Source organism: Ascaphus truei, chromosome 15, assembly GCF_040206685.1.
Source record: "Ascaphus truei isolate aAscTru1 chromosome 15, aAscTru1.hap1, whole genome shotgun sequence".
NCBI lineage: Eukaryota > Metazoa > Chordata > Amphibia > Anura > Ascaphidae > Ascaphus > Ascaphus truei.
The window spans coordinates 47,551,274-47,577,052 of record NC_134497.1 but is presented as its reverse complement, the minus strand read 5'-3'; the positions used below and the strand labels follow the sequence as shown (position 1 = coordinate 47,577,052).

The 25,779-nt window shown below is 49.0% G+C and overlaps 1 protein-coding gene across 1 annotated transcript in view; it reads left to right on the top strand.

The window, feature by feature from the left end:
* The first annotated feature begins 7,422 nt into the window (after window positions 1–7,422).
* LOC142466920 (rho GTPase-activating protein 39-like) overlaps window positions 7,423–25,779 on the top strand; it is a 73,814-nt gene continuing 55,457 nt past the window's right edge. The window contains exon 1 of the mRNA XM_075572545.1: window positions 7,423–7,615. The gene's annotated coding sequence lies outside the window, so the exon portion shown is untranslated. The remainder of the gene's footprint in view (window positions 7,616–25,779) is intronic.

The following is a 25,779-nucleotide window of genomic DNA, read 5'->3' as shown; positions in this document are numbered from 1 at the left end:
GGCAGACCACGTTTCAAGGGTCCCTACACTAATATAAATTCTTAATAACCTGTGCATTGCCAGGAAGAATGATTTATAATAAATCTATCAATATAAGTTGCAAACGTTCTAAGTCTGATTGAAGCTTTTATTAACCTGTACATTACCAGGAAAAGCACTCTGTAATAGATTTGTCACAATCACACTGCATGCAGGCAAGTTCCCCTGATAGTTGGAGATGCCATGGAGTGAGCTTTTAACCATTTAAATGTGGGAGGGAGTGAGCTTCAATTGGATAGGAGGTTGCCACCCTCCAAAACAGCCAAGACTAGCTGCACAAGAATTATAAAACATACAGAACACCTACAAGCTCAAATTGAACCCCCAAAATACCCACAACATATATATAAGCATATAAGTTTCACAGAGGAGTGCTACTGAGCATGGCAATTTATATTTAAAACCAGAGACATAACATAAAACACAGACAAAGCTCAGTGCACATCCAGAAAAACTTATATACGGTACAGTGCCTAAATATACATGTATAAATAACTAATAAATAAAATGGTCTTTTAGTTTAACATTTTGGCCAAATTGTTGTAAGCCCTTGAGCCAAACTTCACGGCAGACCACGTTTCAAGGGTCCCTACACTAATATAAATTTATATTAGTGTAGGGACCCCTGAAACGTGGTCTGCCGTGAAGTTTGGCTCAAGGGCTTACAACAATTTGGATCAAAATGTTAAACTAAAAGACCATTTTATTTATTAGTTATTTATACATGTATATTTAGGCACTGTACCGTATATAAGTATTTTAATAGCCTGAATTCATGGCTACTGTCCCACACCCACATTCGCTCCTACCAACCATTGCGCTCCCCATTACTGGCGCTGTGTCTCTCTGCGGTCCCCTCCTGCGATGCCCATTACTGGCGCTGTGTCTCTCTGCGTTCCCCTCCTGCAATGCCCATTACTGGCGCTGCGTCTCTGCGGTTACCCTCCTGCGCTGCCCATTACTGGCGCTGTGTCTCTGCGGTCCCCTCCTGCGAAACCCATTACTGGCGCTGTGTCTCTCTGCGGTCCCCTCCTACGATGCCCATTACTGGCGCTGTGTCTCTCTGCGGTCCCCTCCTGCGATGCCCATTACTGGCGCTGTGTCTCTCTGCGGTCCCCTCCTGCGATGCCCATTACTGGCGCTGTGTCTCTGCGGTCCCCTCCTGCGCTGCCCATTACTCGCGCTGTGTCTCTGCGGTCCCCTCCTGCGATGCCCATTACTGGCGCTGTGTCTCTGCGGTCCCCTCCTGCGATGCCCATTACTGGCGCTGTGTCTCTGCGGTCCCCTCCTGCGATGCCCATTACTGGCGCTGTCTCTCTGCGGTCCCCTCCTGCGATGCCCATTACTGGCGCTGTGTCTCTGCGGTCCCCTCCTGCGATGCCCATTACTGGCGCTCTCTCTGCGGTCCCCTCCTGCGATGCCCATTACTGGCGCTGTGTCTCTCTGCGGTCCCCTCCTGCGATGCCCATTACTGGCGCTGTGTCTCTGCGGTCCCCTCCTGCGATGCCCATTACTGGCGCTCTCTCTGCGGTCCCCTCCTGCGATGCCCATTACTGGCGCTGTGTCTCTGCGGTCCCCTCCTGCGATGCCCATTACTGGCGCTCTCTCTGCGGTCCCCTCCTGCGATGCCCATTACTGGCGCTGTGTCTCTGCGGTCCCCTCCTGCGATGCCCATTACTGGCGCTCTCTCTGCGGTCCCCTCCTGCGATGCCCATTACTGGCGCTGCGTGTGACGGGGATGGGGGTGCAGGGGTTTCCTCTGGGATTTGAGTTCCTGTCGCAGTGATGTGAGATCGGTGTTGGAGGTTTGCATGCTGACCGGTGTGTTACATGGCATTTTCCGGTCATCTAGGGAGGCTTAAAACATTATAGTATGTGATGGTAATGTCTATGACAATACCAATTTTTTTATTATTATAATATAAATATATATTTATGTACTGTGTGTATATATAGTAAACAGACCCAATAGGAAGGTATATATATATATATATACACAGTGTTCAACAAACCTATACATTTGCTCGCCCCGGGCGAGTGGATTTAACCCCCGGGCGAGTAAATATTGGCCCAAGCAGCACACGTTTGGTACTAGGTGGCGAGTAGATTTTTTGGTGATTTGTCAACCACTATATATATATATATATATATATATATATATATACACACATATACATATTTACACACATATACATATTTATATATATATACATATATATATACAAATACCTTCCTATTGGGTCTGTTTACTATATGGCCAAGAAAACGGTATTTTGCTGTTTAGAGAGGCGGTTAGTGCAGCACTTAAGAAAAAAAAATATATATATATTATTTTTTTATTCATATATGTAGCTTTTAATTACCTTTTTATTGAAAACTAATTTCCTAAGCTGCCTTTCGATTCGTTCTCCCGTGATCGATCAGCAAAGATCCTGTTTCCCGGGGTTTACTAAATGGCTGCCTTTCAGTTTCAATCAATCTTTCAGTCAGTGTAACTCAGCAGCTACAATGTATTCTTCCATTACGAAGGTCACATTGTCTATTGTTGCTTTCCGCTCCGGGCACCTGCTCCCCGAGATACTCGGCCCCTGTATGTTATGGCTGGTCGCGGGCCCGGCTGGGTGAGCAATATGGGGCTCATCCATCACGTAGAAGGAACATTGAGGCGCACGATCCCCGCCATTAACCAGCGCTACAGGATCCACAGAGATAGTCTAATTGCTGCATGCGGGTGACGAGAGAAGCAGCGGCGCTTAATTATAAGTAACCCCGAGTAGGGAAGTGGTCTGGCGACGACCGATGAGGGTTGTCTGGGGGACGTCCTAAAACCCGCCCAGACCCCATACACGAGTCCCGCTGCTATATGGACCGGTTCCCCTGGGGAAGCTCCAGCATTGAAAACATGGTAATAAATTACTCGCGGGTGTCTTTAAATTCGCCCGGTTATTTATAAAAGCCCCGAGTGGGTGAAACGCGTCAGAGCTGCGGGGGTGTTATCCCGTCTCTCGTCTTTAAATCCCTGTTATAATAAAGCATTTTCTGTGGCACAGTCCATGCCCGCTGTTCCTTCCTCCCCCCCCCCCCCCCCCCCGGGCGCGGGTTACTTCTCCTGCTCATCCATCATGGCTTCCAGCTGGCCTGCGTGACCCGGGACCCTGAGCCGCGCAGGGGATACCGGCATGACCTTCTCCGGTGGGGATCTCGGGGAGCAGGGGGTCACCGGAGCTGAAATGAACGCGGTGCAGCTCCGGAGACCCCTGCCTCACGCCTTGGAAAGCCGGCTCTTCCTAACCACGTGATCCGTTGTGGGCGCCGGAGCAGAGGGGGGTGGGGCGGCCCACCCTGCCAGGCGCTCCCCTCCAGTGTAGTAAGCGCTGGGACCCCCGTAAAGACCCTACAAATGGAGGCGCTGTTAATGACGTCAGTTAGTGGTTCTGTGATATACACACAGATAGAGATATATATTGTAGCCACTACCAGCTTCACATGGCACAGCCAGTAAAACCAGCCTCACATCGGTGACACCCAAAGGTTGAAATAGTTGTCTGTGAGCAGGTTTGCTGGCTCTGCACTTCTTTAACTGTGTAAGGCGGCAGGCGTAAGCTTATAGGGATCCATGTCAAAGTGGGTAAGAAGCAAAAAGGATCACACGGCGAGGGCTCATTTGCAGGTCATTACCCAGAATCCCTGGCTGCAGTGCATGCTAAGAGATAAGGGGGAAGGGCAGGGCGGCAGACCTATCTGAGACGTGAATGTGCTGGATCTACATATAATGAGCGCCACAGGCGGGGGGGGGGGGGCCTTGGCCTCTCTGGGGCTCAAACAGTTACGTTAATATTCATACCCTCCCTCCTCCCAACTCCACTGGGGCAATGAGAGAGGTGAAACAGGAAGGGCGGTGGGGGGGAGAGGAGGGGGGGACCTTTAATGAGAGCCGCGGGCTTGTGGGTAATGGAATTCCCAGGCGACGTGATCCGTAAAATGTCCCTGGACCGTTACACCGTGTGCGAGGGGTCCCGCGTGCCTGTAACGGGCGATGAGCAGCGGGGTGGGAAAGGGAAAGGGGGTCTCTGTGACTGATGGGTTCGTACTGAGACAGCGCAGCTGCAAACTGTGCTTCAGCGGGGGCTTACCTTCTCAAATAACCCCACCCCCCGAAGGAAACGCGCGCGGCGGCGCCGTGAGACTACAATAACATCCGCCAGTTACCGGCAGCGTACGGGGCAGAATCCCAGGGTTTCCCAAGCGTGGGAACGCCCGAAGTGCTGCCATGTTTTGTTGAATTTCTCAGATGCGCCTTTTTTTCTGCAGTCAAAGTTTCGCAAAATGGTGGCGTTTCTGAGGCACCCCGGTGACCCCTTAACCATGTCACTGCCGTTAGTACACTGTGGCCCTAGGAGGGACTGACCCCTTAACCCTGTCACTGCCATTAGTACACTTTGCCCCTAGGAGAGACTGACCCCTTAACCCTGTCACTGCCATTAGTACACTTTGCCCCTAGGAGGGACTGACCCCTTAAACATGTCACTGCCATTAGTACACTTTGCCCCTAGGAGGGACTGACCCCTTAACCCTGTCACTGCCATTAGTACACTTTGCCCCTAGGAGGGACTGACCCCTTAACCATGTCACTGCCATTAGTACACTTTGCCCCTAGGAGGGACTGACCCCATAACCATGTCACTGCCATTAGTACACTTTGCCCCTAGGAGGGACTGACCCCTTAACCATGTCACTGCCATTAGTACACTGTGGCCCTAGGGGGGACTGACCCCTTATGGACGGGTGTTGGAATGAACGAGCGTAGAAGTAAATCGGAGAAAATCCCTGCCCTGACCGGGGAAGTGAAGAAACAGATGTGATTAGTAATTCAATAAAGAGTGAGATATGACTGGCCGGGCACAGCTGCCATTGCTTCTCTAAAGCCCACATATTTTCCGTGCCCACATATTTTGGAGGCTGGCACTGTTGGTTCTTTATTTAAAGTTGCAGTACAACGCAGCAGCGAGAGAGAGAAAATGTAACTGGCGGCCTCAGGCCGTGCTTATACCGGAAAAATTCAAGTAAATATGCCTGTCGCGGCGCGCGCTGGCGCCCGGAGCTGCAGGGCGGGCGACAGGAGAGGAGACAGCGGGTTTTGTTATTGGCCGGCGACGGTCGCATCACGTGAGCAGTTCAGCCAATGAGGGCGACCCGCTCACGGCCACGCCTCCTCTGCTGCTCTCCTCGCCTGTCTCCCTGGTACAACCAAGCAGCGGGTCGGCGGAAGCGCAGCGTGACATCACGGAGCAGCCGCCCTGCAGCGCTTGGTATAAGCAAGGTCGTAGAAAGATCCAACCGCCCTTCTGGCGGCAGTCCCCGCTTATATCCCTGTTACTTTAATCCTTATCATTTTTTTACTTGCTTTAAAAGATCTCTTCTTCTTTCCAGCGCCGTTTTTATTTTTAAAATCGCGCGCTCGCTGAGGAGATATACTATGTGTTGGGAACGTTAAAAACCCGGGAGCTTAAAATGGCGTTCTCAAACGATTGCGAAGAAAAGCATGGGTTTTTTTTTTAACTCTAGAATAATATTGTTACCTTTTTAAAAAGATCGGGGCATGCTCGGGGGGGGGGGGGGGCAAAATACTAACGTTATACGAGGTAAATGCAATTAGGGTTTGGGGAGGTGGTGGCTGTAAAATAACTTAACTTATTGTGTATCTTGCTAATGAATGTTTGCATTTCAGTGTTCCCGGAGAAAAGCAAATCAGCCACATCTGTTTATACAATTCTAAAAGTGTCAGTGTGTCTGTGTCTGCGTGCAACCCTGTCTTTCACCATTATACCCAGCATACAGCGCATCAACTGCAGCAAGGGATTCTGGGAAATGACATGCAAATGAGCACACAATGTGTCACCTTTTGTCTGAAAAACCATTGTTACATGGAGCCCATATTATTTGCTATATGCAATACGGTGGAGGTTTCTTGTTGCCTTTTTCACCCACCATAACTTAAAACGTGACAGTGTGTATGTGATGGTAAACCCTACAGCCTTGAGAATTGCAAAGCCAGCAGTACAACCGACCTCACACTGATGAGACCCATTAAGGTTGAAACATGTCTGTGTGGTTTCTCTGGCTTTGCATCTAATCCCATGCTGTGCTTAAAAGCCGTGTTAACAGCGAGCATTAAATTATCAGGGTTACATGTAAAAATGGATTTCAGGCAAAAGGTGACACAGTGTTCATTTGTATGTCATTTCCCAGAATCCCTTGCTGCAATGGAAATACTATATGCTAGGTGATAATGGTGAAAGGCGGGGTTGCAGACCTGCCTAAGGCCGCGCTTATAGTGCCGGCGACGCGACCGAAAACAAATACATTGCCGCCGCGTGCGCCACCGTCACTAAAATCTGAAGCCGGCAAAATTTGATTTTTTTTCAAGGGCCGTCGCGTCACGTGACGGCCCTTGAACAAATCAAATTGCCGGAATAACGCGACCCCGCCGCGCGGCGAAACATAACTTTCAGCGACGGGTGACGTCACCCGCCGTGGCGCTGTCGCCAACGACATGTGAATGTGCTCACAAGTGATGTTTTTATTTGCTATATGCAATACGGGGGAGGTTTCTTGTTGCCTTTTTCACCCACCATAACTGTGTGTGTGTGTGTGTGTGTGTGTGTGTGTGTGTGTGTGTGTGTGTGTGTGTGGTTTTAAAGATTGTGTTTATCAAAAGTGCAATCGTCTCTCACAAAAGAATTGTCGGCTCCTGTATAAAGTTACATAAACTTTTCTAAATGGGAGAAAAGATCTCAGAGAATCCCCGGGATAGAACAACATGGCGGGTAGGGCGAGAAGAAGCTTTATTTCCAGCCGGGTGGACCTGCTGCCCTCACTTGGGCAGCGAGCTGCAGAGGATTCTGGGAAAGAGCGGCCCCAGCAGCCTCCTCTGCCGCAGTGTGACCCGGTGTTTGCAGTGTTTAACGGTTAAAGCTCTGCTTAGAATAAAGACAAACTGTAAAAATAGAAAACCTTTAACCCCGCGGCTGCCAAGGATGCGTCGTGCCTCAAGCCTCTCGGGCAGCAAAATGGTTAACGGGCCGACATTACTGTAACGATTTGTTTGTTTTCAGTCTAAAAATAGGGCCCTTTTTCCACGAGGTCAGACCCCGTCCTGCTTATTTTTTCCCCGAAATGGGAGTCCATAAAAAAAACCCAAGCCAGGTAATTAAAGCTTGACAATGGCAGGAAGAGGCCTGTCCTGCAGTGTGCGGGCGGGGGGGGAGTGTTACGGAGGGAAGAGGGAAGCCAGAGTCTTGTTTTGTTTTTAGAGCGAGTTCTCCGAGCGATTTCATAACATGGGAATATAGTCTGCGGGCGCGGGGTTTGGGGTGTTTCAGGGAGCGACAATCCTTTCAGCGGCAGGGACAGTGAGCGCTCTGTGCGGTACCGAGCAGACTGCCGGCGTCTCGCGTGCTGGCCGGCTTGTTATTGTGTTGATGCCGTGTGCTTCGGGATCTGCGACGCTTGGCTGGCGCTTTCCATGAGACTTGTCCAGCGGTGGCCAGCTGCAGTCCTGAAGGGCCACGGACAGGTAGGTTTTATGGATATCCCTGCTTCAGCACAGGGGGCTCAATCGAAGACTTTCCTACCCCGCGCCCCCCTTGCACCATGGTAACATTCCTAAAGAAGGGGAAGAAATGAATAGGGTGAGAAATACAGGGGTGGGGTGGGGGGGGGGGGCAGGAGAGTGGAAGGGATGGAGAGAGCAAGAGAGGGGGAAATAGTGTGTGAGTGAGGAGGGGGATGGGTGTGAGGGGGGGAGGGGGTTGGAGTGGGTCTGAGGGAGGAGGGGGTTGGAGTGGGTGTGAGGGGGGGTTGGAGTGGGTGTGAGGGGGGGTTGGAGTGGGTGTGAGGGGGGGTTGGAGTGGGTGTGAGGGAGGGTTGGAGTGGGTGTGAGGGAGGGGAGGGTTGGAGTGGGTGTGAGGGAGGGGAGGGTTGGAGTGGGTGTGAGGGAGGGGAGGGTTGGAATGGGTGTGAGGGAGGGGAGGGTTGGAGTGGGTGTGAGGGAGGGGAGGGTTGGAGTGGGTGTGAGGGAGGGGAGAGTTGGAGTGGATGTGAGGGAGGGGAGGCTTGGAGTGGGTGTGAGGGAGGATTGGAGTGGGTGTGAGGGAGGGTTGGAGTGGGTGTGAGGGAGGGTTGGAGTGGGTGTGAGGGAGGGTTGGAGTGGGTGTGAGGGAGGGTTGGAGTGGGTGTGAGGGAGGGTTGGAGTGGGTGTGAGGGAGGGGAGGGTGGAGTGGGTGTGAGGGGAGGGTGGAGTGGGTGTGAGGGAGGTGAGGGTTGGGGTGGATGGGAGGGAGGGTTGGGGTGGGTGGGAGGGTTGGGGTGGGTGTGAGGGAGGGGTGGGTTGGAGTGGGTGTGAGGGAGGGTTGGGTTGGGTGTGAGGGAGGGGAGGGTTGGGTGTGAGGGAGGGGAGGGTTGGGTGTGAGGTGGGGGAGGGTTGGAGTGTGTGTGTGTGTGGGGGGAGGGTTGAGTGGGTGTGTGGGGGGGAGAGTTTGATAGAGAGGGAAGTAAGAAAGAGAGAAGAGGGGTAGGAGTGTAAGTGAGGATGGGGGAGGGGAGGCTCACAGGGCCGCAGACAGGTGGGACCCGGGTGAAGGCTCTAGTCATGGGCCTCTGGGAAAGCTGTCGGCGGCCCTGTGGTCTCTACCACCTTTGCTGTGCGGCTATTCCATGAATCCTCCACCTGTTCCATGAAGTAGTACCTCCTCACATCTCCTCTGAGCCTCCACCCTCCAGCTGCAGAGAACCACCTCTTGTTCTAGCTCTTCTCTCTCTCTGAGACATGCTTCCCTCCCACACCTTGCAGAAACCCCTTCTCCCCTCTCCCCTCCTAGTGGAACATGTGCCTGTCCTCTCGTCTTTGCTGAAGAGTTTTAGGATTTTGACCGTGCACCATTGTTGCTGAATTATTTATTGCCGTTTAAATAGATAATAATAAAAAAACAAATATATATATATATATAATTTAAAAATTTTTTTAAACGTATAATGTATTGAAAGTCTTATTGTGGGGGGTGGGGGGAGGGTAGGATTCACAAAAACTCCAAAAGCGGCTTTCACATCTAGTTATTGTTTGATGCATTAATAAAATAAGGGGAGTTAATACAATGGATCAGTTACAGAAAGGAGTGCCAAGATAATGAGGTTGAGATGTGTAGACTTTGGTACAGCCCAATAATATATACTGTATATATATATATATATATATATATTTATTTATTCGGAACAGGGCACACACAAGACATGATATGAAATAAAGGTAAGGGGAGGGTGCATACCATCCAAAGATCAAATCTATCCATTCGTCTTGGTTACTCTACCTCCTTGAAGTTCTTTCTCTTGTCCCCATGAACGCAGCCATGGTTCCCTCAGTCCTGGTTCCCTCAGTCCTCGTTCCCTCAGTCCTGGTTCCCTCAGTCCTGGTTCCCTCAGTCCTGGTTCCCTCAGTCCTGTGCTGTTCAACCTTGTTGTTGGGTAAGGAACCCTGTAATTATATTGTCAAATTCTGTGGAGTACAATTTTGGGCACCAATCCTAAGAAAAGACATTATGGAACTAGAGAGAGTGCAGAGAAGAGCCACCAAATTAATAAAGGGGATGGACAATCCATTTTATGAGGAGAGGCAGCTAAATTAGATTTATTTACATTAGAAAAGAGCCATCTAAGAGGGGATATGATAACTATATACAAATATATTCAGGGACAATACAAGGAGCTTTCAAAAGAACTATTCATCCCACGAGCAGTACAAAGGACTCAGGGCCATCCCTTAAGATTGGAGGAAAGGAAATTTCACCAGCAACAAAGGAAAGGCTACTTTACAGTAAGGACAGTTACACTGTGGAATTCATTACCCATGGAGACTGTGATGGCAGATACAATAGATTTGTTCAAAAAAAGTTGGACATCTTTTTAGATAGGAAAGGTATACAGGGATATACCAAATAAGTATACATGGGAAGGATGTTGATCCGGGGATTAATCAGATTGCCAATTCTTGGAGTCAGGAAGGAATTAATTTTCCCTTATGAGATATCATTGGATGATATGACTCTGGGTTTTCTTTGTTGCCTTCCTCTGGATCAATAAGTAAGTATAGATATAGGATAAAGTATCTGTTGTCTAATTTAGCATAGGTTGAACTTGATGGACCTACGTATTTTTTCAACCTCATCTACCATGTAAGTATGCAACCCTCTCTAATAGCGCATCTGAGATCAGATGCATTGTAAGGAACCCCAACCCTCTCTAATAGCGCATCTGAGATCGGATGCATTGTAAGGAACCCCAACCCTCTCTAATAGCGCATCTGAGATCGGATGCATTGTAAGGAACCCCAACCCTCTCTATAATAGCGCGTCTGAGATCGGATGCATTGTAAGGAACCCCAACCCTCTCTAATAGCGCGTCTGAGATCAGATGCATTGTAAGGAACCCCAACCCTCTCTAATAGCGCGTCTGAGATCAGATGCATTGTAAGGAACCCCAACCCTCTCTAATAGCGCGTCTGAGATCGGATGCATTGTAAGGAACCCCAACCCTCTCTAATAGCACGTCTGAGATCAGATGCATTGTAAGGAACCCCAACCCTCTCTAATAGCGTGTCTGAGATCAGATGCATTGTAAGGAACCCCAACCCTCTCTAATAGCGCGTCTGAGATCAGATGCATTGTAAGGAACCCCAACCCTCTGTAATAGCGCGTCTGAGATCAGATGCATTGTAAGGAACCCCAACCCTCTCTAATAGCGCGTCTGAGATCAGATGCATTGTAAATTCTTCTGTATTTGGTACATTTTTTAAATGCCCTGAAATTTGCAGGAACCCTTTAATGATGAGCGTTTTACACATAATAGGGAGCTTTTCCATTATTGTTGTGGCCCAAATGTTCGATTTCTCCATTTTTATATTCAGAGGTGTATCCCTTTTCTCCGGGCTCCAGCCATCACAAGACTTTGCTGCTGAAATGATATGTTTATGTATATTCCTATCCCAGCCCTCAGTGGGTTTATGTCTTGGGAGATGTGACAGGTCCCCAGGGTAACCACATCCCTGTGATCGGACTTCTTCGTCTCTGGACTTTCACCCACAGGGGTTTGACCTTCGGACCATGCCACCAAATGTATAGATCACACTTTCATGTCCCGGCATCTCTTTTCCTAGGAATACACCACTGCTGGTTCATACTTCTTACCTTTCTTTTATTTGTTAGAGCGCTAGTTCTTCGCTCCGAGCTTTTTAAACACTCACACGAAGGCCTGTCACACGAAGGCCTGTCACACGAAGGCCTGTCACACGAAGGCCTGTCACACGAAGGCCTGTCACACGAAGGCCTGTCACACGAAGGCCTGTCACACGAAGGCCTGTCACACGAAGGTTAGAATGACTTGCTGGAGGTTTTTATTAAAAATGTCAGCATCAACATGAATTACCTCTCTGACTTCTCTCTCCCCCCCCCCCACCTTCTCTCTTCTATCCCCACCTTCTCTCTTCCCCCCCCCCCCACCTTCTCTCTTCCCCCCCCCCACCTTCTCTCTTCCCCCTCCCCCCACCTTCTCTCTTCCCCCCACCTTTTCTCTCCCCCCCCCACCTTCTCTCTTCCCCCCCACCTTCTCTCTCCCCCCCCACCTTCTCTCTCCCCCCCACCTTCTCTCTCCCCCCACCTACCTTCTCTCTCCCCCCACCTTCTCTCTCTCTTCTCTTTGTTCCCCCCATCTCTCTACTTTAATACCTTACCTTATGTCGCCATTTCTCCCTGCCTCTCTCCTCCTCCAGCATTCTTGCTTTCTCCTAAGCACGCTATGTGCATTATGATGTCACGTGCCAGATACATGAACTACCAGGTACACCACCCCCTGTCTGTCACAGAACGGGCCGGCGCTGGGCGCAGAACGGGGCACGCAGAACTGTCCGGCGCCGGATGTACTAACAATATAATGTGTCTGTGCTCCACAAAATCATTTAAAACTGCGTCAATATCGTCCACCAAGTTCAACTTGATGTTATTCCTAAAAACAAATCTACTGATAGCGTTAGCACGGAATAAAGCTGCTGTTTCTCAACTAAATATATACTTGACGCAGTTCGGAGGTTCATTATATAGGTAACAAAATGTATTATTTTCACAGCATGGCTATTGTGAATCATATTACACTAATAATGTGTATATACTAATTATAAATGTAAATAAATACACAATTCTATTTTAATTATGAATTGTACCCGGTATGCAACATGACTCCCTGTGTTAATCATCATTTACATATGGCGTGGGGACACTTCAGCAAACTATTCTGCAGAACTTATGAAGATTTGTAGTTGAAATCGCAAAAAATAAAATAACCCGGGTAAGAAAATATCAGGTGAGACAAAATGATGAATGAGGAGACGGCAAGAAATGGCACAATCCCAAGAAGGTAAGAATACGACTGAATATGCACAGCCGTGCGAGGTGATCCGAAACGCACAGCTGAAGCTGTGAGGAGGACCATCGAAGGTAGCGAAGCTTGAAGACGACGAGGCCACAGCTTGTGCTTGGACAGAAGCGAATCATCGCAGTGAACGAGACCATGGGTCAACCCTAAAAGACGGTTCGTTATAAAGAGAGCTGTGGAATTGTACGTGACATGGTAAGAGGACACGGGTAACACGGCGCATAATCCATCGAGGAAGAGCGAGAAGAAGCCACCAGTGGTGCACCACGCGTCCTCCCAGAAGTGACGAAGGCGATAACATCCATGAAGATGGGAAGGCGCCCGGGGAAGATGGAATTACGACAGAAATCTTGAAATACGTTGAGGAAGATGTCGGAGAAATCCTTGCCAAGCTCTTCTCATGCTGCTTAAAGAACATGGAAATTCCAGAGCAATGGAGTAATGTCACGGTTATCCTCGTGCACCAGGAAGGAGGCCCAGAAGCCCTCAGGAACTGCACGCCAATCACTCTACTTCCAATCACCTACAGGATTTTTACGGATACTCACTAATTGTCTGCAGCTGACTCTGGATTTTGCCCCCGGGCCTAGAAAACCAGCGGGATTTTGCAGTAGATGCAACCCGATTGACCACATCCGAGTCGTACGTGAAGTGATTTTGTAGGATTAGTAGACCAGGAAAAAGCATTTGATTCTGTCTACCATTCAGCGGTTAAATGCCTTAAAGCTGCAGTTCAAGCAGTCGCTTATCAATACAATTGGCACACTGACAAGTGATTAGCTAAGTTGCTGATCGATCCGTTCTCCTGTAATCGATCGCTGAAGATTCTGCTCGGGGGTTCACAAAATACGTCCTGGGCCCTCTTCTGCTGCACTGACTGCCAAAGTCCTGCGAGGAAGATCATGTGACCAAGCAGGCATAGATTCAATTGGTTCACTGCTAGAGAGGGGGCGGGGCTCAAAGGTGATGCTGTTTCAGAAGGGGAAGGGGATGTGACTTTGTAAATGGTTGCAATAGCAGGGGTGCGCAAACTTCCTCGGCTGCCCCCCCCCCCCCCCTGCCTGCACCGCTCCTGGGTCGCACCCCCCCTCCTACTTTGAATGCGGCGTGAAATGAAGCCGTGGGGTGATGTGAAGTTATGTGACCCACGGCGTCATTTGACGCCACGTTGCCATGACGACGCGAGACCTGGTATGTGAATTTACAGAGGCCTCGCTCTGAATAGCGGGGGCCTCTGTAACCGTCGATGTAATAGATTTGCCAATGTGCACAATATCATGACATCCTTTATTTACCCTGTACGCTTCATGGATAGAAGTTAAGTCAGCCTGTAAACACTGTGAGCAGAGACCTGGGGGGTGATGTCTTGGGAGGGGGTGATCTCTTGGGAGGGGGGGTGATCTCTTGGGAGGGGGGGGTGATCTCTTGGGAGGGGGGGGTGATCTCTTGGGAGGGGGGGGTGATCTCTTCCGGCTGCTGTCACTGTGTGTTGTACAGGAGTTTGCACAGGCAGAGCCCCCTGCTCCCCTCTCCTTATCTTTACTGGCGCTCTGATAAGGACAGGGTGGGATAAGGATAAAGGAAACACTTGACTAACATAGAAGAATTCAGAGGAATGTAAGAAATTAAAGTTGTAATTAATGTCCAAAAAATTGAAAGTAGAGAAACATTTGCTATTAGCGCTGTTCTCAATATCGTTATTGCGGGGGCCATTTTTAAGACACACACACACACACACACACACACACACACACACACACACACACACACACACACACACACACACACACACACACACACACCCCTCCCCCCCCCCCCCCGTTATGCCGTTATGGTGGGTAAAAAAAAGTGACAAAAACCCTCCACATTAAAGCATATAGCAAATGGAAATATTAGTGTGTGCTCATGTCATTTCCCAGAATCCCTTGGTGTTCCTGCTTTTTTTGACCTGTGTGTGTGTGTATATATATATGTATGTATAACATACAAATTGCATGCACACTCACGTGTGTGATGCGTTACACATGTACGGGAAACGAAACTTCATTCCAGAACATCTTGTCTGTAATCCTGGGACTGCCAAGGTCGTGCAAAGCGTTTTACATTGTTTTTAATATTCCATTTCCCTTCAAAACACACATGAAAATTCACATATTTGCGCCTGCCTCCGACTCCAACCCCCCCCCCCCCCCAACCACCAACCCCCATCCTGTCCCGGGACCCCTCCTCTTCCCCCCCCCCCTCCCCCACCCCGTGCATCTCTGGCAACAAGATGCCTGAAACAAAAGCCTAATTGTTACCCCTGAACCCTGCGACATTAATCCAGCTCCTACTTCCTGCTGTCCGCAGTGGGGCAGGTCCCGCCCAGCTCGGCCTGTGCCAGGCTATTGTGAGTGGATGTGCTTTTCCTGCAGGATCCCTGAGCTCGGAACCGCACCACACTCCCGCTGTCCCGGCAATCCGGCCATTCCGTGTTCTAGAGCAGGGCTCCACTCCGGCCCTCAAGGCCCCCCAACGGGTCAGGTTTTCTCGATATCCCTGCTTCAGCATAGGTGGCTCAATGAGTCCCAGCTTCAGCACAGATCAATCTTCGATTGAGCCACCTGTGCTGAAGCAGGGATATCCTGAAAACCTGACCTGTTGGGGACGGGGCTTGAGTACTGGAGTTGTGCGCCCGGTTCTGGGACAAACAGAGGTCTAAGCATCAAATGGCATTACTAAGAGGAGGCTGGCCGCGGGGCACCGTACAGGGTGTGATGGCATTACTAAGAGGAGGCCGGCCGCGGAGGCACCGTATGGGGTGTGATGGCATTACTAAGAGGAGGCCGGCCGCGGAGGCACCGTATGGGGTGTGATGGCGTTACTAAGAGGAGGCTGGCCGCGGGGCACCGTACAGGGTGTGATGGCATTACTAAGAGGAGGCCGGCCGCGGAGGCACCGTATGGGGTGTGATGGCATTACTAAGAGGAGGCCGGCCGCGGAGGCACCGTATGGGGTGTGATGGCATTACAAGGAGGAGGCCGGCCGCGGGGGCACCGTACGGGGTGTGATGGCATTACTAAGAGGAGGCCGGCCGCGGGGGCACCGTACAGGGTGTGATGGCATTACTAAGAGGAGGCCGGCCGCGGAGGCACCGTATGGGGTGTGATGGCATTACTAAGAGGAGGCCGGCCGCGGGGGCACCGTACGGGTGTGATGGCGTTACTAAGAGGAGGCCAGCCGCGAAGGCACCGTACGGGGTGTGATGGCATTACAAGGAGGAGGCCGGCCGCGGGGGCACCGTACAGGGTGTGATGGCATTACAAGGAGGAGGCCGGCCGCGGAGGCACCGTATGGGGTGTGATGGCATTACAAGGAGGAGGCCGGCCGCGGAGGCACCGTACAGGGTGTGATGGCATTACTAAGAGGAGGCCGGCCGCGGAGGCACCGTACGGGGTGTGATGGCATTACTAAGAGGAGGCCGGCCGCGGAGGCACCGTACGGGTGTGATGGCGTTACTAAGAGGAGGCCAGCCGCGAAGGCACCGTACGGGGTGTGATGGCATTACTAAGAGGAGGCCGGCCGCGGAGGCACCGTACGGGGTGTGATGGCATTACAAGGAGGAGGCCGGCCGCGGGGGCACCATACGGGGTGTGATGGCATTACTAAGAGGAGGCCGGCCGCGGAGGCACCGTACGGGGTGTGATGGCATTACTAAGAGGAGGCCGGCCGCGGAGGCACCGTACGGGGTGTGATGGCATTACTAAGAGGAGGCCAGCCGCGAAGGCACCGTACGGGGTGTGATGGCATTACTAAGAGGAGGCCGGCCGCGGAGGCACCGTACGGGGTGTGATGGCATTACTAAGAGGAGGCCGGCCGCGGAGGCACCGTGTGGGGTGTGATGGCATTACTAAGAGGAGGCTGGCCGCGGAGGCACCGTGTGGGGTGTGATGGCATTACTAAGAGGAGGCCGGCCGCGGAGGCACCGTGTGGGGTGTGATGGCATTACTAAGAGGAGGCCGGCCGCGAAGGCACCGTACGGGGTGTGATGGCATTACTAAGAGGAGGCCGGCCGCGGAGGCACCGTACGGGGTGTGATGGCATTACTAAGAGGAGGCCGGCCGCGGAGGCACCGTATGGGGTGTGATGGCATTACTAAGAGAAGGCCGGCCGCGGAGGCACCGTATGGGGTGTGATGGCATTACTAAGAGGAGGCCGGCCACGGAGGCACCGTATGGGGTGTGATGGCATTACTAAGAGGAGGCGGCTGCGGAGGCACCGTACGGGGTGTGATGGCATTATTAAGAGGAGGCGGCTGCGGAGGCACCGTATGGGGTGTGATGGCATTACTAAGAGGAGGCCGGCCGCGGAGGCACCGTGTGGGGTGTGATGGCATTACTAAGAGGAGGCCGGCCGCGGAGGCACCGTACGGGGTGTGATGGCATTACTAAGAGGAGGCCGGCCGCGGAGGCACCGTACGGGGTGTGATGGCATTACTAAGAGGAGGCCGGCCGCGGAGGCACCGTACGGGGTGTGATGGCATTACTAAGAGGAGGCCGGCCGCGGAGGCACCGTATGGGGTGTGATGGCATTACTAAGAGGAGGCCGGCCGCGGAGGCACCGTATGGGGTGTGATGGCATTACTAAGAGGAGGCCGGCCGCGGAGGCACCGTATGGGGTGTGATGGCGTTACTAAGAGGAGGCCGGCCGCGGAGGCACCGTGTGGGGTGTGATGGCATTACTAAGAGGAGGCCGGCCGCGGAGGCACCGTGTGGGGTGTGATGGCATTACTAAGAGGAGGCCGGCCGCGGAGGCACCGTATGGGGTGTGATGGCATTACTAAGAGGAGGCCGGCCGCGGAGGCACCGTGTGGGGTGTGATGGCATTACTAAGAGGAGGCCGGCCGCGGAGGCACCGTGTGGGGTGTGATGGCATTACTAAGAGGAGGCCGGCCGCGGAGGCACCGTGTGGGGTGTGATGGCATTACTAAGAGGAGGCCGGCCGCGGAGGCACCGTATGGGGTGTGATGGCATTACTAAGAGGAGGCCGGCCGCGGAGGCACCGTATGGGGTGTGATGGCATTACTAAGAGGAGGCCGGCCGCGGAGGCACCGTATGGGGTGTGATGGCATTACTAAGAGGAGGCCGGCCGCGGAGGCACCGTACGGGGTGTGATGGCATTACTAAGAGGAGGCCGGCCGCGGAGGCACCGTACAGGGTGTGATGGCATTACTAAGAGGAGGCCGGCCGCGGAGGCACCGTATGGGGTGTGATGGCATTACTAAGAGGAGGCCGGCCGCGGAGGCACCGTATGGGGTGTGATGGCATTACTAAGAGGAGGCTGGCCGCAGAGGCACCGTACGGGGTGTGATGGCATTACTAAGAGGAGGCCGGCCGCGGAGGCACCGTATGGGGTGTGATGGCATTACTAAGAGGAGGCCGGCCGCGGAGGCACCGTATGGGGTGTGATGGCGTTACTAAGAGGAGGCTGGCCGCGGAGGCACCGTACGGGGTGTGATTGCATAGCATAGCTTAGTTAATATTCCCCTACGTTACTGCGATTTGTACGCCTGCATATTTGGATTGTATGTGTCGCATACACTGTACATAGCGCAGGTTGTAAACACGCTGAGCGGAGACCTGGGAGGGGGTTTAATTTCCTCTGCGTGTTATCGCTGTGTTTTGCAGGCCTATGGCAGTGAAGGGGTTAACGCTGATACAGACGCAGTGACACACACTGTCGCACACTATCGCACGCTGATACAGGCACAGTGACACACTCGCACATGGTCACGCTGATACAGGCGCAGTGACACACACACACACACTCGCATGCTGATACAGGCGCAGACACACACTGTCGCACACTGATACAGGCGCAGTCACACACACTGTCGCACGCTGATACAGGCGCAGACACACACCCTGTCGCACGCTGATATAGGCGCAGTAACACACACACACACACACACTGTCGCAAGCTGATATAGGCGCAGTGACAAACACACTGTCGCATGCTGATACAGGCGCTGTGACACAAGTTGTCGCACGTTGATACAGGCGCAGTGACGCACTCACTCTCGTCGCACTCTGTATAGGCGCAGTGACACACACACACACACACTGTCACGCTGATACAGGCGCTGTGACGCAGGCAGACACTAATGCTGACGCCCTTGCACACTGATGCAGGCACACATTGGCACTTGAGTACACTAACGCAGGTGCCCGCTGATGCAGGCACACACCGATAGTAACACACACACTGATACAGGCGCACACTGATATTGACACAGGAGCACGCTAATAGTGACGCACACTGATACAGGCGCACGCTGATAGTCACACACGCGCACTCACACATTCACGCTGATACAGGCGCAGTGACACACACACTGTCGCACGCTGATATATATATATTTTTTTTATGTATCATACTTTATATAAGTGAAATGGCGACAAAAAACCTCCACTGTTGGCATATAGCAAATAAAAAGATCACTTGTGCGCACATTCACATGATGATGGTGAAACGCAGGCTGCAGACCTGTCTAAGTCGGACACGTGAATGTGCTCACAAGTGATCTTTTTATTTGCTATATGCTGTACGGTGGAGGTTTCTTGTTGCCTTTTTCACCCACCATTACTTAAAATGTGATGGTAAACCCTACAGCCTTGAAAATTGCAAAGCCAGCAGTACAACCAACCTCACACTGATGATACCCATTAAGTTTGAAACAGCTGTCTGTGAGTGGTTTGACTGGCTTTGCCTCTAATCCCATGCTGAACTTAAAAGCTGTGTGAACAGCAGAGCATTTGCTTATATGGGTTCCATGTAAATGGATTTCAGGCAAAGGGTGACACATTGTGTGCTCATTTCCCAGAATCCCTTGCTGCAGTGGGAGCACTGTATGTTAGGTGATAATGGTGAAAGGCAGGGTGTGCTCACATGTAGAGAGATATACACAAACACACACGTTATACAATGTTATATATACAGCTTCACGTTTTTGCTCTGGGTGCGACGCCGTGACAGCAGATCATTCCAGCAGGCAAAGAGTTAAAATAATAACCCCTCGCTTTGAGCCATTGAGGCTAATATTAGATTCTCCAGCCTAAGTGCACAGGAAGCGGGAGGACCGGTAACGCCGCGTGTGGTGGGACGGGATCCGTGGCTTCCTCTCTGGGAAGGTGTGACCTAAATGCCATATATATAACCCCGTGGCTGCCGGGGCCACACTGATGTAATAAAATCGTGTGTGTGTGTGTGTGTTAGTGTGTGTGTGTGTGTGTGTGGGTGTGTGTGTGTGTGTGTGTATATATATATATATACAGTGGTCGACAAATCACCAACAAATCTACTCGCCACCTAGTACCACACGTGTGCTGCTTGGGCCAATAGGAGCTCGCCCGGGGCGTGTATATATATATATATATATATATATATATATATATATATATATATATATATATATAAAATGTGTGTGTGTATATATATATATATATATATATATATATATATATATATATATATCTTAATATATAAAATGGAAAGGTTGGTACTAGCTGCGGTGAATCTGATTGGTCCGTGGCGGGAAATTTAACTCACTGGCAACGCCGGGTCTCTCAGCTAGTATGTATATATATATATATATATATATATATATATATATATATATACAAATATGCAAATACAACTGTATGCTCATCTGCATGTCTTAGGCAGGTCTGCAACCCTGCCTTTCACCATTATCACCCAGCATACAGCACTTCCACTGCAGCAAGGGATTCTGGGAAATGACATGCAAATGAGCACACAGTGTCACTTTTTGCCTCAAAAATATGTATGTATATATATATATATATATATATATAGAAATAGAAATGAGAGCGCACGCCCCATAGTATAAAACCGTAAATTTAATGATGGGAAAGGGAGGGAGGGGGAAGAAATGAACTCACAAGGGTACAAGAATTAGAAGCATTTCGTGACAATATCACCACCATCCGGTATCTGTGCTTGAATCAGAAGTCCATCAGTCTCTCAGAGATGAAAGGGCAGTGATCCGTCAGGGTGTCCAGGGTGCATCGGATATTGCTTCAACGAAACGTCCCAGGAATCCCAGAGAATATCTCCTTGCTGGATGGCCTCTGTATTGTTTGGCGCTCGAACCGGCCTGTTCCTGCGCATGCGTGATGACGTAGTGTCCGTGCGTATTGTGTAATGACGCTCCCTGACGCGTTTCGTCACACACAGGCGACTTTTTCAAAGGGTGATGAAGAGGGGATGTAGGGGTGTATATATACCCTAATGGTATCTTGGCATCCAGCTGATAACAAGTAATTGAATAAATATATACTAAATGAACTAATAAATAACGTACTAATGATAAACGGAGCTATGAAGAAAAACAAGGCTAATACTATACAATGAGACTACATACAATAGTCAAAAAACTATAGAGAACCTGAAATAATTTTGGAAAACTATACACACATAAGAGTGAAACAAAATAAATAAGTGAGTGACATCTAATAAGTGAACATATCCAATACATATACTGTATCAATCAGTGATATCAGAAATGGACATTAATAGCATATTAAATAACCTATAATAATAATTTCCAAAGGATATTGAAAACAAACAATCTAGATACAGATATATATACACATATACACTAAAAGACCCATGTATATTGTGCAGTATATAATTGTTGATATGAAAGTGAAAAAGGAAAAGATAATTAAATAATATACTACATAAAAATATATAGACCACAATGTATGATATATATATTAAAAAAAAAGTTAAGGGATATATAGTTGGCCTAGCAAACATAATGGGACACGACGATATATACTTAATAGGTGGTAATATGTAGTACTAGTAAACTACATATAATAGTGATAAATGAGGTATGGGCCCAAGTCAGGGATATAGAACATACACATATTGACATACATGTATATACATATTCATGTACTATTGGTGGGATTTGAGCAATAAAAGATGCCTACTTCCAAGACCGAAAAAGAACTGGGAAGGACTCAGACATATAGATGACAGAGGAAAGCAGAGATGCCGGGAGAGTATGTCCACAGGAAGAACTCAGACCAGCGTACTCCCATCCAAACATTCGTTAAATCCACCAGGGGTCAGAGTACCCAACTGGTGGATCCAGAACGTTTCCCGTTTGCAGAGGGTTTTAAAGCGATCGCCTCCTAGAGCACAAGGAGAAATGCTCTCAAGTCCCATGATGGTCATGGACTTGGGATCCTGGTTGTGTCTAGATTTAAAGTGTCGAGAGACACTATGGGTATTTAAACCCATAATGACATTTCTCCTGTGCTCCAGGAAGCGAGTGCTAAGGGACCTGGTAGTGCGGCCAACATACTGTTGACCGCATCCACACTGAATGAGATACACTATATGAGTGCTCAGACAATTTATAAAGCTAGCAATAGAATGTGTGGTACCTCTGCTTGGGGAACAAAATTGGGATTTGTTAAGGAGGTGTCTGCAAGTAATACACCGGCTGCGTCCACATTTGTGATTGCCCATAAGACCCCCAAGAACAGGAAGAATGGATGATATTGCTGACCTGCGTTTGGTGGGAGATAGAATGCTCTTGATTTTTCTAGCCTTCCTGTAGACTATGGAGGCTCTCTCTGGCAGGATAGACCTCAAGTGGGGATCACACTTGAGGACGCTCCAATGATTGTTAAGGATTCTGTTAATAGATCTAAAAGACTGGTTATATGTAGTTATAAACCTCACAGTTGATAGACCTGTCTTCATAGATTATCTTGGAGCATCATAACTCAAGCGTGTACCTTTATCAGATTTGGTATTAGATTTGTTTAATAAAACCGACCTGTCCAGAGAGCTAACTTTGCTAAAGGAGTCGGAGACTAAATCAGGATCATAACCTTTGGACAATAATTTTTTCCCAAGTATATCAGACTGGCGTAGAAAATCACTGTCTCTAGTACAGTTTCTTCTTAGTCTATGAAACTGGCCTAGAGGAATATTGTTGAGCCATTGTTTATGGTGATTACTGGACGCATGAACGTAGCTGTTGACAGATACAGACTTAAAATGTGTAGTTGTCATAATGTTTAAGTCTGAATCTGAGGTGAGGACTAAATCAAGAAAAACTGTAGAAACAGCATCAATTTCAAATGTAAATTTGAGTCCAAATTGATTATTGTTGAAGGAACTTAGAATACTAGAAAGAACCGACTTATCACCATCCCAAATAATAATAATATCATCTATGAAACGGCCATAATACACAAGGCCAGCCCCAAGCTCCCCATTAAGCCACACAAATGTCTCCTCCCAAAACCCCATGAAGAGATTTGCGTAGCTGGGGGCGAACCTCGTGCCCATGGCCATTCCGCAGATTTGTAAGTGATAATTGTCTTCAAATAAAAAATAATTGTGCGTTAAAATAAAGTGAATACTTTGCAAAATGAAGTGCTTCTGTTTTTCTGGGAAAGATAAGTCCTTGTCAAGCCAGTATCTAATGGCCTCAATCCCCCTAGCATGGTCAATGCAAGTGTAAAGTGAGGCCACGTCACACGTGGCCCATAAATAAGTGGATTTCCACTTAATATCTGAGATGGAGTCGATGACATGGAGCGTATCCCTAACATGCGACCTGAGCTTAGCTACAAAGGGATGAAGGTAATAATCCACATATTGGGATCGGCCTGACGTCATCGACTCCACCCCAGAAACAATAGGCCTGCCAGGGGGACTGAGCAAGGACTTATGAACCTTAGGTAGGTGGTAAAAAATGGGCGTGCGTGGGTGTGTGGTAAACAAAAATGTAAATTCCGATTTAGAAATGATACCATCCACCAGTGCATTAGTGAGAAGTTCCTTCAACAATAATTGATAGCTGCCTACTGGATCAGAATCCAACAAGGTGTAGGAGGCCGAGTCACCCAGGAGTCTGCGTGCCTCTATGAGATACGCAGATAAGTCCTGGATGACTATGCCCCCGCCCTTGTCGGCCTGTCGAATAACAATATCATGATTGTCCTTTAATTTGTTCAATGCGTCCAGTTCACCTTTAGATAAATTCTTATTAACTTTGATAGATTTTGAACATAATGACTCAAAATCCCGGAGTACCAAATTGTAGAATGTATCCACAAATCCCCCCTTGGGCTGGTATGGGAAGAAACTGACTGCGCACTTCCCACCACGGTGGGCCATTTCTACCTCTACGGTTTCCATCTTGCGGTGTGTGTGGTTTATATGTGTATGATATCAGTGTATTGATTAGTGTGTCCCTTAGGTTTTCTTGTCCGTATTGTGACCGGACGGTCTTGCTGATCTAGGGAACTAGTTTCCTGGGATCTCACCTTACACTCTTCTTGCATTAGCCTGATAACTGTGTTTAGGTTTAGACATTGTGTGTGGGCCATTTGTTATATGTAGTCACTTTGTCTATTTCAGGGTCCTGCCTTGTGTTTTTATTATGTTTTAGTTTGTTACAATTGAGGACATTAAAGTATCATATTTTGGGGATTTTTTGAGTGCTCATTTTTGAGACTCCTTGTGTCTTTTTTGTATTCTATTTATCCCTGTCTCAGAGCACCGACCTGTTTTTCTCTATTGTAGAGTTTATATCATGGACTTATAAATATCCTAGTTATTATCGTCTGTGTGTCTGTGTGTCTGTGTGTCTGTGTGTCTGTGTGTCTGTGTGTCTGTGTGTCTGTATTAAGGTTATGGTGGGTAAAAAAAAATGACAAAAACCCTCCACAGTAAAGCATAAAGCAACTGTAAATATTCCTGTATATTCATGTGCATGTCTTAGACAGGTCTGCAACCCTGTCTTTCACCATTATCACCCAGCACACAGCACTTCCACTGCAGCAAGGGATTCTGGGAAATGACATGCAAATGAGCACACAGTGCCACCTTTTATCTCAAGCTCACATTACATGAGCAACCCTTAGCCAATGCATGCTGCTTTAAACACAGCTTTTAAGCAAGGGCTTGGGAGATGCAAAGCCAGTAAACCCACTCACAGACATGTTTCAACCTTGATGGGTATCATCAGTGTGAGGTTGCATGTCATTTCCCAGAATCCCTTGCTGCAGTGGAAGTGCTGTGTGCTGGGTGATAATGGTGAAAGACAGGGTTGCAGACCTGTCTAAGACATGCAAATGAATATACAGGAATATTTACAGTTGCTTTATGCTTTACTGTGGATGGTTTTAGTCACTTTTTTTTTACCCACCATAACCTTAATAAGTGTGGTGATTACCGACTCTTATCTCATTTGAACAAATGCCAGCAACCAACTTAATCCAAGTCCTAATAATAGATAAAGATAACCTGATCAACAAATGACACAAAAACATGATACTTTTTCAACAGTTATGTATCCACAAATAATTCCACATTCAATATCCGTGTGTGAGAAAGTGTGTGACCCTTTACATTCAGTACCTGGTGGCGCCCCCGTGAGTAGCAATGACTTCAACTGCGCGTGTCCTGTAACTGCGGGTCAGTCTCACTTCAGTTTTCAGGAATTTAAGGCCATTCCTCCTTACAGAACTGCTTCAGCTTTAAGTGACATTTGAGGGCTTCCTTGCATGGACAGCTCACTTCAGGCCCTGCCACAACATTTCAATGGGGTTTAGGTCCGGACTTTCTCAGGCCATTCTAAAACGCGGAATTTCTTCTCCTGCAGCCATTCTTTTGTAGATCTGCTTGTATGTTTAGGGTCATTGTCTTGCTGCATGACCCACTTTCGTTTTCAGCTCACGGACGGATGGCCTTAAATTCTGCTCTAAAATCTTCTGACACAATGTAGAATTCATGGTTGTGTCAATGATGGCAAGCTGTCCAGGTCCTCAAGCAGCAAAGCCGCTCCAAACCATCACACTCTTGGGATGAGGTTCTTCTGTTCAAATGAAGTTTTGGTTTTCTCCAAACATAAAGTTTCTCATTGAGGCCAAAAAGTTCTACCTTTGACTCGTCTGTCCTAAGAACACTGTTCAAGAAGTCTCGTGGATCATCTATGTGCTTATTGGCAAACTTCAGACGGACAGCAATGTTCTTTTTAGAGAGCAGTGGTTTCCTCCTGGCTATCCTGCCATGAACACCATTCTTGTTCAGTGTTTTTCTTATAGTTGAGTCATGAACACTCACATTAGCCAAGGTGAGAGTGGCCTGCAGAGCCTTGGGTGTAACTCTGAGGTTCTTTGTGTCTTCCTGGATGATTTGCCGGTTTCTTATTTGAGTGCTTTTGGTAGG